Source organism: Sabethes cyaneus, chromosome 2 (assembly GCF_943734655.1).
Source record: "Sabethes cyaneus chromosome 2, idSabCyanKW18_F2, whole genome shotgun sequence".
Taxonomy (NCBI): Eukaryota; Metazoa; Arthropoda; class Insecta; order Diptera; family Culicidae; genus Sabethes; species Sabethes cyaneus.
In genome coordinates, this window is record NC_071354.1 from 92,566,559 (window position 1) to 92,576,629 (window position 10,071).

The following is a 10,071-nucleotide window of genomic DNA, read 5'->3' on the forward strand; positions in this document are numbered from 1 at the left end:
ATTTCTTTCAAGAAGTATATACAACATTTACTGAAGAAGACCGCGACCAAGAATATTTCTCATTTATCCCCGAATTTTCTAACGACATATCTGTCTCTCAACTATCAGAAATTGACGTATTTGAAGCACTCAAAGGCTTGAATGAGTCAAAAGGGCCGGGGCCTGACGGAATAGCACCCATATTTCTCAAAAACCTGGCCGAAGAACTTGCTACACCATTACAACGCCTATTTAACATGTCTCTGAAAAATGGAAAATTCCCGAAAATATGGAAATCTTCGTATTTAGTCCCTATCTTCAAATCAGGAACAAAATCAGACATCCGAAACTACCGTGGAATTGCCATTATCTCTTGCATTCCTAAACTATTTGAATCAATTATAAATGAAAAAATTTTTCAACAAGTAAAACACAAAATTACAAGTCAGCAACACGGCTTTTTTAAAGGCCGCTCTACTGCCTCAAATCCTCTGGAATTTGTAGCTTTTACTCTTAATGCAATGGACAGTGGCAACCACGTAGAAGCTATTTACACGGACTTTAGTAAGGCATTTGACAGAATAGACATACCATTATTAATCTTCAAATTAGGCAAAATTGGAATAGAACCGAAGCTCTTGAAATGGCTTCAATCATATTTAACGGAACGTAAACAAATTGTTCGCTTTCAAAATGCCCTCTCGGACCCTATTCAAGTCACCTCTGGGGTTCCCCAAGGTTCCCACTTAGGGCCACTTCTTTTCATTTTGCACGTAAATGACATTTCCTACATACTTAACCACTCAAAAGTACTTGTATATGCAGACGACATGAAAATATATATGGAAATAAAAAATGCCCATGACGTCGCAGTATTTCAGAATGAAGTCAATGTATTCAACACTTGGTGCAAAAAATCTTTACTAAACCTCAATGTAAAAAAATGTAACTCAATAGCATTTAGCAGGAAAATTCAAACTCCCTCTATTGACATATACTTAGGAAACAATATTGTACCAAAATGTAAAATTGTAAGGGATCTAGGAGTAATCTTAGACTCAAAACTAACATTTACAGAACATTACAATACCATTATTAACAAAGCAAATAGAATGCTGGGTTTTATCAAACGCTTCAGTCATAATTTCAAAGACCCATACACAATAAAACTTTTATACATTACATATGTAAGACCTATTCTGGAATATTGCAATATTGTATGGCACCCACAGACTGCGTTACACGAAGGACGCATTGAATCTGTTCAGAAACAATTTCTACTATACGCGCTTCGAAAACTTAACTGGACAGTATTTCCATTACCATCTTATGAAGCGCGCTGCATGCTTATCCATATACAAACACTTAAAGAACGTCGCGAACAAGCAATGCTTTACTTTATCAATGACATTATTTCTCAACGCATCCAGTCCGCAGATTTGCTTGCTCAATTAAACTTTTATGCGCCGAGTCGTAACCTTAGAACTAGAAAAATATTTATGGAAAAATCATATAAAACCAATTATGCGAAAAATGGACCAGTCAATAACATGATGCGTCTTTATAATCAAAATTGCGAAAGGATTGACATCACTATGTCCAGAATCCAAATTAAACTACGACTTAGCCATAGGAATAATGTATAGTATATAAGTAAACATTGTAATAATATTATTGTATGTAGTCTACAAATGCTTGACGAATAAAACAACATTTCTATAATGTAGCAGTATAAATTTTATCGGATTAGTCTCTGATTGTTGCTGGCCCTTGTTAGCAAGAGGTTAAAAAATCTAGTTAAAAATAGCATACGATCAGCAGTTCCATCAAGGAACATGCTGCTCAATCCACTAGTACGATCTCCTTATTGGTCACTCGTAATCGCATTCGAGTTGGCACCACGATAGCTGGTAGGGTAAGATTCAATAAGTGAGAATTGTATTGCATCTCAAATTAAGTCATTCACCAACCACGTTTTAATGTGCTGTGAATAGTACATATACTCTATATATAGAGAAAGAAAAAGATAGACAAAGTAAATGGAAAACGGGATTTCTGCCGAACTTCAGAAAGAGACTAGAATTGTTACCAACTTTTTGCCTGAATGCACCGTAGTAAGAGAATATTTTAATAACCTAATTGAATGAAAATAGCATTTTCCTCACAATAACTTAATCGCTCAGCTTATGCAAAGTAATTAATTCCTAAGGCCAAACGGTGGCAATACTTCTAAACACTCGATAAATTTTACAACTGATACGGCTGTATGGCTGCAAGGACATGCGGCATGATAATATCTACAATTAGGGCGATTATTATATCAAAACAAATATCAAACATTAGTACCAGCAATGCAGTATATCATAGTGCAACTGAAAATACAGAACCAACTTATCATTTATGAATCTTGAATTAATTTTCCCTACTGCGTACAATATCGCCAATTGAAAACCCTATATAAACACATCTAGTCCGGATGCATGCCAACAATGCATTACTAAAATTACACATAAAACATGCTACTTTTCCGCGCTCTTCGCTATTCCCGATCATGGACTCTAATGATGATATGAATCGGTGCTGTTTTTGTTGTAGTAATGTTATATGCAACTGACAAGACTAACTGAATTGTGGGCATTAAAAAGAGGGTCTCCTCCCTGCTGGATGGGACGGGAGATAAATTGTTATATTATCAAGAGTTGACTATTTAGCTGAGAACTAAAAAGCGAAGCGGTCAGTGAATTATAGACTAGACAGACATTTCTTTTTAATTATAAAGTAGGAACTAGTTTTCTGATATCCGTTATCGTTGGAAACATTCTTAAAAGGCCTTTCTTGAAATATAATTCATTAGGATTTATAAAAAAATCTAATTGCTAAGTCAACAAATAATTCACACTAAAATCAAGCTAAAATGTAGTCTATGAAATTGAAAAAGCACGTTTTTCTGTTTTGCTTCTAATTCCAATTACTCAACTGAAGTTTATTTTTTAGAAGATTGAGCCAAAAACCATACTCAATAAAAATGTTCATAGCCAAAGCAGGATAATTGACTTTGGATTTTGACTCAATCTTCTAAAAGTCGACTACTTTGGATCGGAATCACCTGCTTTCACGGTAAAATCATTTGAGTGTCGAAGTAATTGAAATTTCGTGATTTCCTAAATGGTAATAAATCCTAAAATCTATCTATGATAATCTTAATAAAAACATACCGGATGAAACAGGAATATCGCTTTCGCTGATATCAAACTTGGCCCATCGTTAAACAACAGACAACACATAAATCTATTTAGTACACAAAATGAAACACGAATAAAACAAATATTTCGCGCTTCAGCCGGTGCTGTCCGAACCAATTGACTGAACTGGCAAAAACACAACAAATGCCATACTAAACCCATATAGTAGCAGGAGTAATCCAATGGATGATGGATCCAATAATGGAAAAGCAATTATAAGACTCGATAATACATGAGTGGCCTTTTTCTGTTAATACAAGTGCCAATACCAATACCTTCATAAAGTTCCGGAGCTATTAGAAATGTTACTCATGCAAACATTCGAAGGCTACAATGGAAATTGTGTACAATTAAAAGGAAGCATGTTGTCTTTGAAATTTTATAATAAATTCATTGGACATCCTTTCTAAGCCCCCCAGCTTATGTCGAACAGTACGCTGCTTATCGAGCAACCTACACTGCATGCTGATTAATCTTAATATATACCTACCGTCTATCTATGCTCTGCTGTTTGCTAGAAAATCCGCTACTGATTCTATCGCCGCAACAATAAATTTTCTGCACCAAATTGATTCCCACCTTCTTGTAAGGATTCTGCTTTCGCTGGATCATTATCTATAAATGTTGTACGATTTATTCCGTGCCAGATCCTCGGCGTAGCTGGCGAACGGCAGCAGCACACATGCTCGTTATCGTCTTCGGCCATCCGCCCAGAGCTATTCGGTAGGTATATGGTAGTTTTATGCCTTCCACTGATGATGGCATTCAGGAATATTTTCCCAGTGAATGTACACCGCACAATCAGTTAAGAAGCAACGATGAACATGTAGAACCATTGGATCGGCTTCCGCTGCTGTCTCGTTCAATTGTGAAGAATGTATGTTATTGGGAGTTGCACCGTTTAGTAAGAAAAAAATTACCATTTTTGTTCTTAATACCGGCAGTAGTGATTTAACAATTCTTATACCTTAAAAATTTAACTCCAGCAGTGGAGTGAACATCCCAAAGAAAATCACCTGCATGCACGAAGTGCATAAATATTGAGTGATTTTATCTGGACATCAAATTTGGGCAAAGTCTACATGAGAGGTTCTTTTGGTTAATGGCTTTGTAGCTGTTGTACACAACCTCGATTTAGACCTGTAACGATGTTAGAATACAATTTAGCTTAGAAGGTAATATATTTTTGAAATGAGTTGACCCGAACAGCTCGGAACAGAGTAAATGGGGAGAATTACCTGGAAGGTGCCTCAAATGCAGCTCTGACTCTCTCTAGCCTCTGAGTTTAAGTCAAACGAAGACGATTGATGGTCTTACTTGGAAATGATTTGTGTACATACTGGAGCAGCTAAGCTAGAGGGTGCGAACTTGAGCGCATGTTTTCCAGGTGAGAGCCGGCTCATACAGCATCTGCCTCAGAGCGTGCGGCTGAATATGAAACCCAGTATTCCGCAAGCTATATTTAAGATGACAGATCCATCTGCGTTATGTAGGTAATAATGTAAACTCTTACACACCACGAACTACGAAATAGAAATACGGAATGGATCAATCGGTATGGCATGCGGCAAAGAACTAAAAAACTATTAACGGATAATGATACCTGGAACGCCCGAGCTCTTCATGAACTGGCACAAGCTGGCTTGTTTGCTAGAAAGCTACATCGACTCGAAGTGGAGGTCACTGCTATTCAGGGAGTTCGGTGGCTAAATTCCGAAGAAAGGGATTTCCGTGCATTAGATCCTATTGCTGGAACTTTTTTCAAGTACCACATCTACTATCAGTGACGGTAGAAAGGCAGAACGTGGAGTCGGTTTCGTAGTGTTGTGAATGCAAAAGTAGCGAATTATCCGGTGGAGGCCCGTAGATGACCGTATATGTGTGTGGAGAATCAAACGCAAATTCTTTAACTACAGCCTAATCAACATTTACGCAGCGACAAATGATAAGTCCGATGATTTTAAGGACGGGTTCCACGACAGGCTCGAGAGAACTTATGAAGAATGTCCAAAGGATGACGTGAAAATCGTCATCGGAGATGCAAATGCGCAGATCGAAAGAGATGATTTCTTCCGTCCTGTCATTGGAAAACATAGCCTTCATTGGTCGACCAATGATAATAGTCTGAGACTCATAAATTTTACCGCGGCCAGAGGAATGGTCAGCTGTAGCACCTACTTTCCACGTCTGAATATTCGGAAACACACCTCAGAGTCATCCAAATGGAGACTCTAGGTCATGTCCCCATTGACGGTCGCTAGAATCCACCTTCAAACGACACTTCCCAAACTCCAAGGTCCCAAAACCTTCTCCAACCTGATTTCTTCAAAATCTTCAAAATAACAAGCAACATTCCTGCGTGTTGAATGACCAAATGGTTAAAACCATATTAAAAATAAAAATAAAAAAAAGCAAAATTTCTTTAACTTATCTTCCTATTCAAACTGATTCTGTAAAGACAAAGTAAATTATAGCGAAAATTTAATAATTTCGCCAACGTTACTAACGCTTGTTATGTAATGAGTCTATCTGTATCGGAATGTAAGAGATGTATGGTCTTTTCAGGTATCAAATATCGAATCTAGCCACTATCTCGTCGTGTGTAAGATTCCGCAAGGTTCTCGCGCGCAGCAAAGGCTTGCACTGAGAGGACGCTACGTTTCAACATCCAGTTGTTGACGGCAAATGGCGTTTTTTTGATTGTTTTTTTTTTCAGATGGCGTTGCAACGGAGTACGTCAGAAAGCTAGCAGGAAATAGCTGTAGAGGAAGCTCCATGAAGCCATTGAAACAACTGCGGGAGAGAGAGAGAGAGAGAGAGAGATGGTAGGCACGACGCGTAGAAGACAGTGTAAAGGATGTCCCACATCAAATTGCACCATGGATGAAACGCTGCAAAAAATTACCTAATTGACCGGTCCTTTTCAAACTTTCAGACAATAAAATATAACCCATTAGTAAGGTTTTGGCATATTTATTTCATTCAACTTCAGTACCTTAACCGTATGCTCGCACCTTACGCTTAACTCCACTCATAAGGTTCTGTACTACATCTGGCTATAGCTTCTTCTGTACGGAAATCCACTTTTTCTTCATGTCTTCCTCAGATTTGACCTCCTTGGGATGCTTCTGTAGTGCCTGCTTCATAATAGCCCAGTAACCCTGTTGGCTTCGTACCACTCCAGGACATCCTTTGAATAGGGGGAAGAAGCTAAATTCGGCCAGAAGATCGTAAGGCCCTCGTGTTGCTTCTACAGAGGAAGCAGACGCTTCTGTAGACACTCTTTGCGGGAGATCTGCCCGTTTACAGTCCCGGTAGACACGAATGGCCCACTCCGTTAGCCACATAAGCAGATCGCTTACCAAAGCATCTATTTCTTGGCAAACTTTGAAAATTGCTGCTTCCTTTTTTCCTCCGGAACATCAAACTTATGCTGGGCGGTAATGAGCAGTAGCCCGGAAGCTGCCGGTAGTCCGCCTTGACGTAAATCTCATCATCCATGATAAGACAATCACCCTTATTCTGCGAGTCACGTGACTCAACACGACAATTGTCACTCGCCGTGACTCGCTACGGCGAGTCGAGTCACCTAGGTGACAAACCCCTGTCACCTAAGTGACAAACCGTGTCACCTAGGTGACAATTGTCACCTGATTCGCGGTGACTCCAAATAGTCACGTCACTCGCCTCGCAGAATAAGGGTGAATGAGGTTTCGTCTGCATCAGGGTGTACAGTTTCCGGGTCCGTGACTTTCTCTCCGTATTTTGCCGTTCGTCACGATTTGGAGCCTTCTGCACTTTGTACGTATGCCGATACTACCGTTCCTTGGCTCTCTGAATGAAAAACTTGGACAGATTCAACCTTTTGGTCACAACCCTGACCGAAGCATTGGAATTCTCCTTAAACACTTCCACGACACACTTGTGATCCTGATCACTAATAGAACATCCATTCTGACCGGATTTCTCCTTCCGGATATGACAGAGTTGAGGATTTTCCAGGTGTTTACGCAAAATCAATTCGGGACGTTCTTTTTCGGGTGACGCCATTTTTTACAATTTACGAAAAATTGACAGCGATAAAAATACAATGTAAACAATACGCTCTAAACTACTTCTACCCAAATTTTCAAGAGAAAACCCGCATTAATTGGAACTATATTCTAACCATAAATATTATCATTTATCTTCCAATCTAGAACCATTTGTAAAATTGTTGGGTATCGTATCCAAACTGTTGTCTGGTATAACATCAAGTAGGTATTGTTACCGATCACTTTTAAATTGATCGGCACAATGAATAATAAGATTGTAATTATTTTGTTTTGTTTTTGATTGGCTCTGAATTATTGTCGTTAGTTTGTTAATTTCTTTTGCTTATTAAAATTTGTTATTTTTGTTTTACCTAGGTTTAAGTCCTTACTAACACACTAACATAAAAGAAAACCCTATAATTAGGCAACGACAAATTGCGAAAAAATGAATATTGTATTGTGGCCGCTTACAAGTCCGTGGGATCCCTGCCGCATGATAATCTGGAATAACAAAAGAGGCCTTCTGAGCACACCCCGTAACGTGCAGACCAGACGTTGGGGCGTTGAACGTGCTTCACAAGAAGCCGTTATTTATTTCCCAGAGGGCAGCCAGAACTTATAAACGGTCACAAAGAGAATTAGAAGCATGTACCGGAAAAACCGCAAGGGGGGTATGAAATAGGGAAGGCAAATGAGGAGCGTCCAATATAGCTCTAGCCATCCCAAGCCCCTACCTAGCGCCTTCACGTGGCCATACCTGGTAATGCTCTATTGAGTAGCCAAGCTAGGAGGTGCGATGCTGGGTGGTTTCCGGCTGCCTGACTTCAAAACCGAGGTTTTGGGCAGACGGCGGAGCCACACGGCCTAGCTAATTGGTAAGCCTAATGAGTTATTTTAATTATTTTTTTCGTTTTAGCTTATGAAGCATCTACTGCTATACAGTAAAAACTTTGGCCAAAACGAGTTTTAATACTGCACATGGATACCAAAATGAAAAATTAAATTAACTATTAGAAGCATTTATGGAACCTCAAAGGACGCTACTTTATTTCATACGAAGGACTGTTGGTGAGATTGTTCTATTTTACCTATATATACCACATTTCATCTTAATATCATATTATTAACAGTATTATTATTGAAATCATAAATGTGGAAGGCTGGATGATGGAGTGGATTGCCAACCTGAATCCTTAAGGTCTGAAGCAAATATGGCACTTCTCAATTCAAAACAAACAAATCATCACGTGGGTTAAAGTTGGTACAGCGAAATTGATTATTACATGGAAGGATCCTAATGCTGGAAGGCGACTCTTATAACCCCGGAATGCGTACAAGTGCCTCTGCTTGTGGGTCCGCCCAATCCCTTTTGGCCCTTCTGTAACAGCATTAGTGTGAAATTCATTTGATAATCAAATTTGGATCTACTGTAATTCTACCCACATACATTGGCAAGTCCTTGAAATGATGGTGGCTTTCCCCTACTACTACTGTACCGGAAAAACCGCAACGGCAAAAGACGGCAAAATAGTCCGCACTAAACTTTTCAAACGATAATCTAACCATTTGATCCTGGCACAACCCTGGGAGCTCTCAACCGGTTCGCCTATCAGCAAACGAAGGGAAATTCAATAGCGAACCCCCGGTATCCGGATAGAGAGAAGGGAGAAGAGAGATAGTCGATGAGAGGGAGATATAGGATGAAGGTAGGTCGAAGGTTGAAAGGCCCAAAAGGAGGAGACAGTCGAGCTCGAACCATACGGTGAACTATACCCAACGCCAGAGAGCTAAAAATTCAAAGCTGTGCAAAACTACCTAGTCATCCGAAGCGTAGTCTTTCTTAAAGCCGAAGAGCTGGATTCATATTCTTACGGCTAAGACAGTGTGGCTGTCCGTGTACCAACGTATTGGATGTGACAGACTGCGGCCAGAAGCAGTCGGACATTGTGACCCATACCCATTTCAACTACGGAATCAGCCATCGTATAGCAGGTGTTACGTGGAACCACGTGTGACCCCGTTGCCATTCTGGATGGCAAACAGCTTAAGGCAACGCTAGTGTTCCTGAAGGGTGGAAAACGAAATGCAACGCTACTCATGCTGATTCCCGGAAGTCACCGGAAGCACAGTTCCTGTCAACCTTAACCTCGATCTAGTACGTCATCGTGCCAACATCTCGAAAATCGACCATGAAGCGGTCGAGGTATGTACCCTCTCTCTTTCATCCGTTTTTCCTGCATGTCGCCGATGGGCCCCAACGCGTCGTGACCGGTACCGCAAAGTGATTTTCAACTCTAAACTCGGATTAATAAATAAGTATAATGGAGTTCTAGATTTTAAGTTTAAAGAGCCGATCCCTTTTCTTCTGAATACTCTTTCGTTGTTCCGCTTTGCTTGATTGTGACGGTAAGTAGTCGAATGTGCTGAGTCCCCCCGAACACGCTACGACCCTGAGAAGATAGAGCGAGCCAGCAGGGCAGTGTGAGCTTTCTCATACTTACAGTAGAGTAAGGAGGGGCAAAAGTGCGATTCAATGATTTATCAGTGCAGATTCCGAGTAAATTGACTACATTGGTATGGATGGGTGAGTACTTTGACAGCTTAAATCTATCATAAACATTTGTTGTTTACGAAGCATAGTTGCTGAGTTATGGGTAAATGTTATTTTAGAACGGTTTTGATGGTATATTTCGTTGTACGGCAAATACGATATCAACAGGAGGATATTACTTGTTGAAAATTTGTAGCCGTGTTTTACATCACTCGCAGATATGAAAATACGGTGAAAAGAGCTTACAAAATATATTTCGCTTTTC